This window comes from Equus quagga, chromosome 2, assembly GCF_021613505.1.
Source record: "Equus quagga isolate Etosha38 chromosome 2, UCLA_HA_Equagga_1.0, whole genome shotgun sequence".
NCBI lineage: Eukaryota > Metazoa > Chordata > Mammalia > Perissodactyla > Equidae > Equus > Equus quagga.
This window is the reverse complement of record NC_060268.1, coordinates 58,951,369-58,959,276: the sequence shown is the minus strand read 5'-3', so window position 1 is coordinate 58,959,276 and position 7,908 is coordinate 58,951,369. Positions and strand designations below refer to the sequence as shown.

The following is a 7,908-nucleotide window of genomic DNA, read 5'->3' as shown; positions in this document are numbered from 1 at the left end:
ATTGTAATGCTGCAAAGCTGCACTGTCAGATGCTGTCATTAGCCACAAATGCCTGTTGAGTGCTTGAAATGCAGCTAGTCCCAACTGAAATGTGCTGTGTAAGATACACACTGGATTTAGATGATTTAGTACCAAAGAAGATAATGCAAAACATCTTAATAATGTTTTTTACTGATTGCATACTAAAATGAAAGTATTTTTGCTCTATTGGATTAAAGACATTAAAATCAACTTCACACGCTTTCCTTTTTACTTAATTGGCTTCTAAAAAATAAAAATTCCATCTGTCTCTATTTAGTGCTACACTGAACAGAAAAACTGCAAGCACAGGCAGCAAAATGCTGAGCTTTCAAAATAGCTTTGAGCCACTAGAGCAGGAAAACACAAAAAGAGGACCCCAAATACACGCATTCAACATACGCACGCACATGTGCACATACAGCCTCAACCAAGAGAAAAATAAGCCACCTTTGTTCACGACATCTACGACCCCAATCGTACGACAACATCGGTGTTGTACAGAAAAACAAGTACCAACACCAGCAAACTCTTCTTTTTAAGACAGCATAAGTAGCCTTGCCGAAACAAGGCCTCAAAAAATTGGTTTAAGACTCAGAGTTGTTCCTCTCCACGGAAATCTTTAGTAAAAGGCGAAAGATTTATACGATCTGAAGAGAAACTAGAGTATGACTTGCAACTTTGTAGCTGATGGCGCGAGTAAAAAAACGTCCTATTACACTGATGGTGGCTAGTTAACACCAAGATCCAGTGTCTGAATAAAATTTTTCAGACTACCGTAAAAATAAAAATTTAAATTTCAGCAAATATAAGTGGAAGAAATTTTAAAATTCTGCCTCTTTAAGCTGTGCGCAGTGCACTGTGGGTATGCAAATAAAGCGAGTCTCCACCCTGCCGATTGGGGAAATATCTTAGTATTCACAGGGTGCCTCTGCGTCACCGTTAGGTGGCGAAGCGCAGGATTGGCTGGCTGGGAGCGAAACGCCGTCCCGATCGGGATGTTTTCTGTGTTTGTACATTTGAGTTTGATTTCTTTTAAATAAAGACTTTGCTGTTAAACTGAAAACGAAAAAACTACCAAACAGGTGATTGCCGCAAGATTCAGGGCGGTGGTTCCTCCCTTCGGTGGGGAATGACGGCTGTGTCTGGGGAAAGGCACACAGGGGTTTAAAAAGCTTGACAATTTCCTTTTTCTTCAGCTACGTAGTGGCCGCACCCGTGTTTTGTTTGTTTGCTGTGTTTTTGTTTGTTTTTTAACCGTGTACCTTCGGGATATACACTCTTGAACATTCTGCATTTTTGTCTGAGAAAAATTCCTGGCAATGTCTGTTTAAACTTGGGACTTGCGCGCTCCGTTTCAGGTTTCCCGCCCCACCTGACGCTGCTGTTGGGCATGCAATCTTGCATTCCAGTTTCAGCTCTCACGTCTCCTTATCCCATGCTTTTAAAATGTGCTGTTCTCTGACCAGCCCACACGGACTCCTCCCTAACAATCGTGGTAACCCAACAACCTTGGGAAAGGAAACTACACCTTTTTTTGTTTTTGTGTTTTCTAGCTGCTCGTGTAAACATTCCACTTCCAAACTTTGACAGCTTCTCTGAACTGGCACATTCATTTTTCATTTTGCTGGTTCTTTTGCTAACAAGTCAATCGTATTTGACATATACTTCGTTTAAATTTGTCTGATACATTTTAGAAACAGCTTTATTAGATATAATTCACTTGCCCTACAATTCAGCCATTTGAAGTGTACAATTCAATGGTTTTAGTATATTCACAGAGTTGTGTAATCATCACCACAATCTAATTTTAGAACATTTTCGTCACCCCAAAAAGGAACTGTACCCATTAGCAGTTACTCCCCATCCCCCTATCCCCCAGCTTCTGCCAACCACTCCCCCAGTTTCTGTCCCTAAAGTGCCTATTCTGGACATTTCATATAAACGGAAGCATACAACCTTTTGTGGCTGGCTTTTTTTTTTTTTTTAATTTCATTTTTTCCTTTTTCTCCCCAAAGCTCCCGGTACATAGTTGTGTATTCTTCGTTGTGGGTTCTTCCAGTTGTAGCATGTGGGACGCCGCCTCAGTGTGGTCCGATGAGCAGTGCCAGGTCTGCGCCCAGGAGTCGAACTAACGAAACACTGGGCCACCTGCAGGTGAGCGCGCGAACTTAACCACTCGGCCACGGGGCCAGCCCCTGTGGCTCGCTTCTTAGCATGTTTGTGAGATTCACCCACACATTCATTTGTTTCAGTACTCTGGCATTCTTGCTCTATTTCACTGTAATGGGAAGTTAGAGACCCGGGAAGATACAAAGTTCCGACCCTGTGGTCACAGCTACACCACTCCAACGCCAGCAGCTGAGGGAAGGGCCAGGAAAGGAGCCGCTCTGAACACTTTGAGCTCTTTCCACGTTGTAACTCGGGAGAGAGTGTTTCCCTGCTCCTAGGTGGTAGGAGGCATTCATCTTCTGGACTTTGCTCCACTCTGGGAGGGTCTTGGGCAGCTTTCACTGGTTAAAGAACCACGAGGAAGGTCAACTTTTGTTTTCAGCCTCCACACATTCATGGAGTTTCCAAGACGTCTGAAGCGAAAGCATGGACTCGTCCCTGATTGTAAATGTGGGGTTGGAGAGGCCCATGCAGTTTCATTGATTATGGTCTAGCTGACACGTCCATTTCTGGCAATAATTCACACTGATATTTAATACAGGAAATAACCTAAAAAACAAAAAATACAAAACATAAAAACCTTTGTTGGGATTTTTGATTCACACGGCTTTGAATTTATAGATTAAATTAGGAAGAATTTCCCACCTTTATGACATTGAGTCTACCATTCTATGAGCTCCATTTATATTTTTCATTTCTTTACCTCCTTCTATAAAGCTACATAACTGACTCTGGAGTGGTCTTTTTAAACAATTATTTACATCTAATACCCTAGGAGTATTTTTTGCTATTATAAATGATAGATATTTGAAATAAAAATTTTAATTGATTGTTATAATTCAAACAACTTACTAGTTGCCTAAAAACACTGTTTATTTTTGTGTTATGAGTCCTCTATCCAACAGCCTTGCTGAAATATAGCTTTAATTCTAAAGGATTATTTAAATCAGTACTGTCCAGTGGAAATACATGAGCCACACATGGAACTTTAAATTTCCTAGTAGCCACATTAATAAAATAAAAATAAACAGGTAAAATTAATTCTATTTTTATTTATTTAAGTAATATATTGTATTTAATCCCATATACCCAACATATTATATAAATATATAATCAATATAAAAATTTTAAATGAGATTTTTACCTTTTAATTTTTTATACATATCTTCAAATCCAGCATGTATTTTATACCACAGTGCATCTCAATTCAGACTGGCCACACTTCAAGTGCTCAATAGCCACATGTGGCCGGTGCCTACCATATGGGACAGCACAGTTCTGGATCCTTTAGGATCTTCTATGAAGATAATCGTATTGACTGAGAATAATGATAATTCTGTTTTTCTTTTTCCAGCCCTTGTACCTTTTTTTTTCTCTTTTCCTGTTTTACTGTGCTGGGAAGGACCTGCAGTACAAAATCCAGTGGAAGTGTTGATACTTACTGGTTGTTCTTGTTGTCTTTTTCTCTCTAAAGAGAGTTACTTTCTGTTACAGGTGGTGTGTGCTAGAGGTTTTTGGTTGGTATTCTTCATTAGATTAGGCAGATTCCCCTCTATTTCTAGTATAATAAGATAGGTAGATAAATATCGAGTGAGTATTTGAGTTTATCAAATGCCTTTTCTGCATTCACAGGATTATTATCAAATGGCTTTTCTCTAATCTCTTCCAGTGGAGATCTACATTAGGAGATTAATGCTGAATCATCCTTGCCTCTTCCTGGAGATTGTCTTCTGGTTTCTATTTGTTGTGGCCAGATCCCTGGGGCCACAGCTACAAAAGACAGGTCTGGGCACAGGAATACCTAATGCTTTCAAATTTTGAAGTGGAGAGACACTGTCCCTGTGGAGAAGGCGCATCGGACCTCCGGGTCTCAGCTCCTCCAGGTTTATCTTCTTCCTGGGACTCTGGGCTCGTTTCTGCTGCAGCCTCTACGCTGGCCACAGGGCGGTGCTGCTTCCCTTTAGTGCTCAGTTCCAGCTCGAGGCCCAACTGTTGAGGTCAGGGAGTCCAACATTTTGCTCTCGTACCTCCTAAAAGAATTTTGAAAATTTATGTTCCTCTTCCACATTTTAAAGATCATATGTATGGTGTTCATAAAGTAGCTTACAACATCATATGTTTAAATAGGTGCAATGGATGACTACTTTGTGTGTTGTAAATATTGATACTCCAAGCTGTTATATCACTTTAAAATGTAATCAGTGGAAGCTAAATACCCAAGAGATCTGATACCCACTCTCATAATTTTCTAAAAAGTTAAAAAATTTTGCATAATTCCTTTCTGTGTGTGTGTGAGTTACATTGGCCCTAAACTAACAACTGTTGCCAATCTTCCTCTTTTTGCTTGAGGCAGACTGTTGCTGAGTTAGCATCTGTGCCAATCTTCCTCTGTTTTATGTGGGAGGCTGCCACAGTGTGGCTTGATGAGCTGTGCTAGGTCTGTGCCTGGGATCCAAACCTGTGAACCCCAGGCCACCAAAGTGGAGCACGGTGAACTTAATCACTATGCCACCGGGCTGGCCCCTAATTCCTTTTTTTCTTGAACTTGTTTTTCCATTCCATTTCTTCAAGAATTTAAAACAAATATAATATTTTTATACCTGGATGTGTTTTGATTACCGAATTATATTTTTCTGATAAAATAAGTGTATTTGTTGAATTTCAAAACTTCTCCACATCCTTTGAATTTAAAATTCTATGCATTAATATTTTTCTTCTGGATTGACTTGTCATTACACTTATTACTAGTAGACATGATCAATACAACATAAATATATTACATATTTTGATAATTATTAAGCTAAAAGTGTCATTTTATTGGAACTGCATCTCTTAATTAGACGGATGCATCTTATTTATTACTACAGGAGATAGGGTTTAGTTCCAATGCTTTTTTCTTTTTCACTTGTATAGCTGTAACCTAAGAAATCTTGTTCCCATGAATCAGTAGATGGAAGGAGTTTCAACAATGTCACTCACTACCACGTAATGAACTATCAGGTGACAACTGGATTAAGCCCTCCTTAAATTCTGTTGAAAGAAAAGATTTGGAAATTTTAATTTACAAAAATTTGTTGTCCAGACTCATTCACTTTCTCAAAATGGATGCACATATTTTAAATTGACATTTGTGGGGAGGCCTGAGGTTTTTACATCCTCCAGACTAGCACTTGGGTAAGGTTTAGGATGGAAGACAGCAAAACTTATTTTGTGAAGCGGGAGAAAGGCAATCAGCAAAAGGGAGGCAGGAAAGCAGTCCTCAGTAGATCTCCCAAAGTCCAGCTCACCCCGGCCACCTCCCCTCCATGCCTGGGCCCAGCCCAGCCTCCCTGTGGAACTGAGGTGGTTCCGTGATTCGTGCTTTGCTGTGGGGGATGTTGGGGACTTCTTGGCCAAGAGTAACAACGATGGAAATGATGTGTTCTGTGCTGTCCAAAATGGCAGCCACTACTCACATGTGACTTTTGAGCATTTGAAATATGATTAGTGCATCTGAGAAATGGAAATTTTATTTTTATTTATTTATTTATTTTTGAGGAAGATTAGCCCTGAGCTAACTACTGCCAATCTTCCTCTTTTTGCTGAGGAAGACTGGCCCTGAGCTAACATCTGTGCCCATTTTCCTCTACTTTATATGTGGGATGCCTACCACAGCATGGCTTTTTGCCAAGCGGTGCTATGTCTGCACCCAGGATCCGAACCGGTGAACCCCGGGCCACGGGGAAGCAGAACACGTGAACTTAACTGCTGCGCCACTGGGCCGGTCCATGAATTTTTCATTTAATTTAATTAATTAAGTGTAAATAGTGGCTGGTGGTTGCCATATTGGACAGTGCAGAGCTAAGGACTCAGCAATGTCTTGGACTTGGTTTTCCACTTGACCAAGGGACTGGAGTGTTGGGTTTTCTCTCGCCGAGGAGAGGAGATGGGAGTCTAGTCCCTTCTTTTCTGCAGTTGGCTCAAAGCATTCCTCCTCCATAGCCTCCACCCTCACCACCTTCCCCTGCTCCATACTCCAGTACAGAGGGCCCCAAAAGGCAAATCTTGAGACATCTGAGAGCAAAATCCTAAAGCAAGGTGAAGAATTCTTGGGGCTGAAAGGCAGCATGGATGGTAGTCCCAGATCCACCCCTCCGACCTTGTGACTTGCACCTCCCCAAGCATCTATTTTCCCTGGGTTTACATGAATCCTTTTGTCCTGGCTGTCAGCCTTGGAGGAAAACAACGTAAAAAGGAGACAGGGGGCAGGAATTATTGTCCAAGGAGCTACAAGCAATCTGAGCCTACAGGTGGGACAAACACGGTCCAGGGTGCTCTGGGTCCATGAATGGTAAAGAGAACACATAGAGTGGCTTCCCAAGGGGTGGTTATGAGGATGATAAAGTAGTAAAGGTGAGATAAAGGAGGCTCAGGTGGGTAATTTTATGTGTCAACTTGACTGGGCTGAGGGATCCCCAGATAACTGGTAAAACACTATTTCTGGGTGTGTCTGTCGGAGTGCTTCTGGAAGAGATTAGCATTTGAATCAGTAGAGTGAGTAAAGATCACCCTCCCATTGCAGTGGGCATCATCCAGTCTACAGAGGGCCCGAAAAGAACCAAAGGGCAGAAGGGTGAATTTACTTTCTCTGCTTGAGCTGGAACATCCATCTCCTCCTCTCCTTGGACTTTGGCACTCCTGGGTCTTGGGCCTTGGGCCTTCGACCAGGACTTCCACATTGGCTCCCGCGGTTCTCACGTCTTCGGGTTTGGACTGGAACTACACCACTGGCTTTCCTGGGCCTCCAACTTGCAGACAACAGATCATCGGGCCTCTCAGCCTCTATGACTGTGTAACCAATCCCTCATAATAAATCTCTTTCTGTTTATCTATATATACCCTATTGGTTCTGTTTCTCTGGAGAACCCTAATACAGTGGCCCTCCTGTTATATTCTCTGAGGAAGGAAGAAGAAAAGAGGAAAGAAAAGCAAGAAAATGACTACCAGGGAAAGTCAGGTTAGTGCCTGGCTCCAGGGGCTGGAGAAGGGGTTGCAGTGAGGAAGGAGCAAGGGAGAGCGTGCTGACAAGGTCAGGGAGTGCCGGCGCCCACAGGTGTTTGGTAAGCACACTGCATATTCAGAACGCTGTAGGTGCAGAAAAGTTACAAACTTTTTCCAAAATTAGTAGCATCAAATGCTAAAGAATCATACTAAGCAAAGAAAATAAACTAGAACAGAGCAGCAACTCCAACAATTAATGGCTCATAGAAAGGAAAGAGCTGATAAGAAAGTGCATTGTCTTCTATTTAAATAAGATTAGTTCTACCAAAGCAAAGCCTGAAATGATGTGGGGTCGGAGGAGTCGAAAGAAAGATTTCTTGGACTCTCAAGATCTGGCAGTAGTGCTCTTTTATTTAGAGAATGATGAGGATTTTTAGGTTGCTTAATTTTAAAACAGTTTATGATGAGGATTTTTAGGCTGGTTACTTTTAAAACTACAGATAAGAAGCAGGCTCCGAGGAGTGGAATTTGTTTGCCCTTTGATCAGAGACAATTGCATTTGTGAAGGAAATCTCCATGCCTCCCTCTCTGCGCCAGGAGGAAGGAGGGATGGCCTTATCTCTGGAAACTCTTAATGGGGAAGGCAAGAACTTAAGTTGTTTACTGTCTGGCAACCTCATGTAACTGACCCCCCACCCCAAAATCCTCCTTTGTCTTTAGCTGAAGATAATATTTGAG

At 41.7% G+C, this 7,908-nt stretch overlaps 1 non-coding gene across 1 annotated transcript; it reads right to left on the bottom strand.

The window, feature by feature from the left end:
- Positions 1–572: 572 nt before the first annotated feature.
- LOC124236550 (U5 spliceosomal RNA) lies at positions 573–688 on the bottom strand. The gene has a single exon (XR_006887782.1). It is a non-coding gene; the product is annotated as a U5 spliceosomal RNA (small nuclear RNA).
- Between the last annotated feature and the right edge of the window lie 7,220 nt (positions 689–7,908).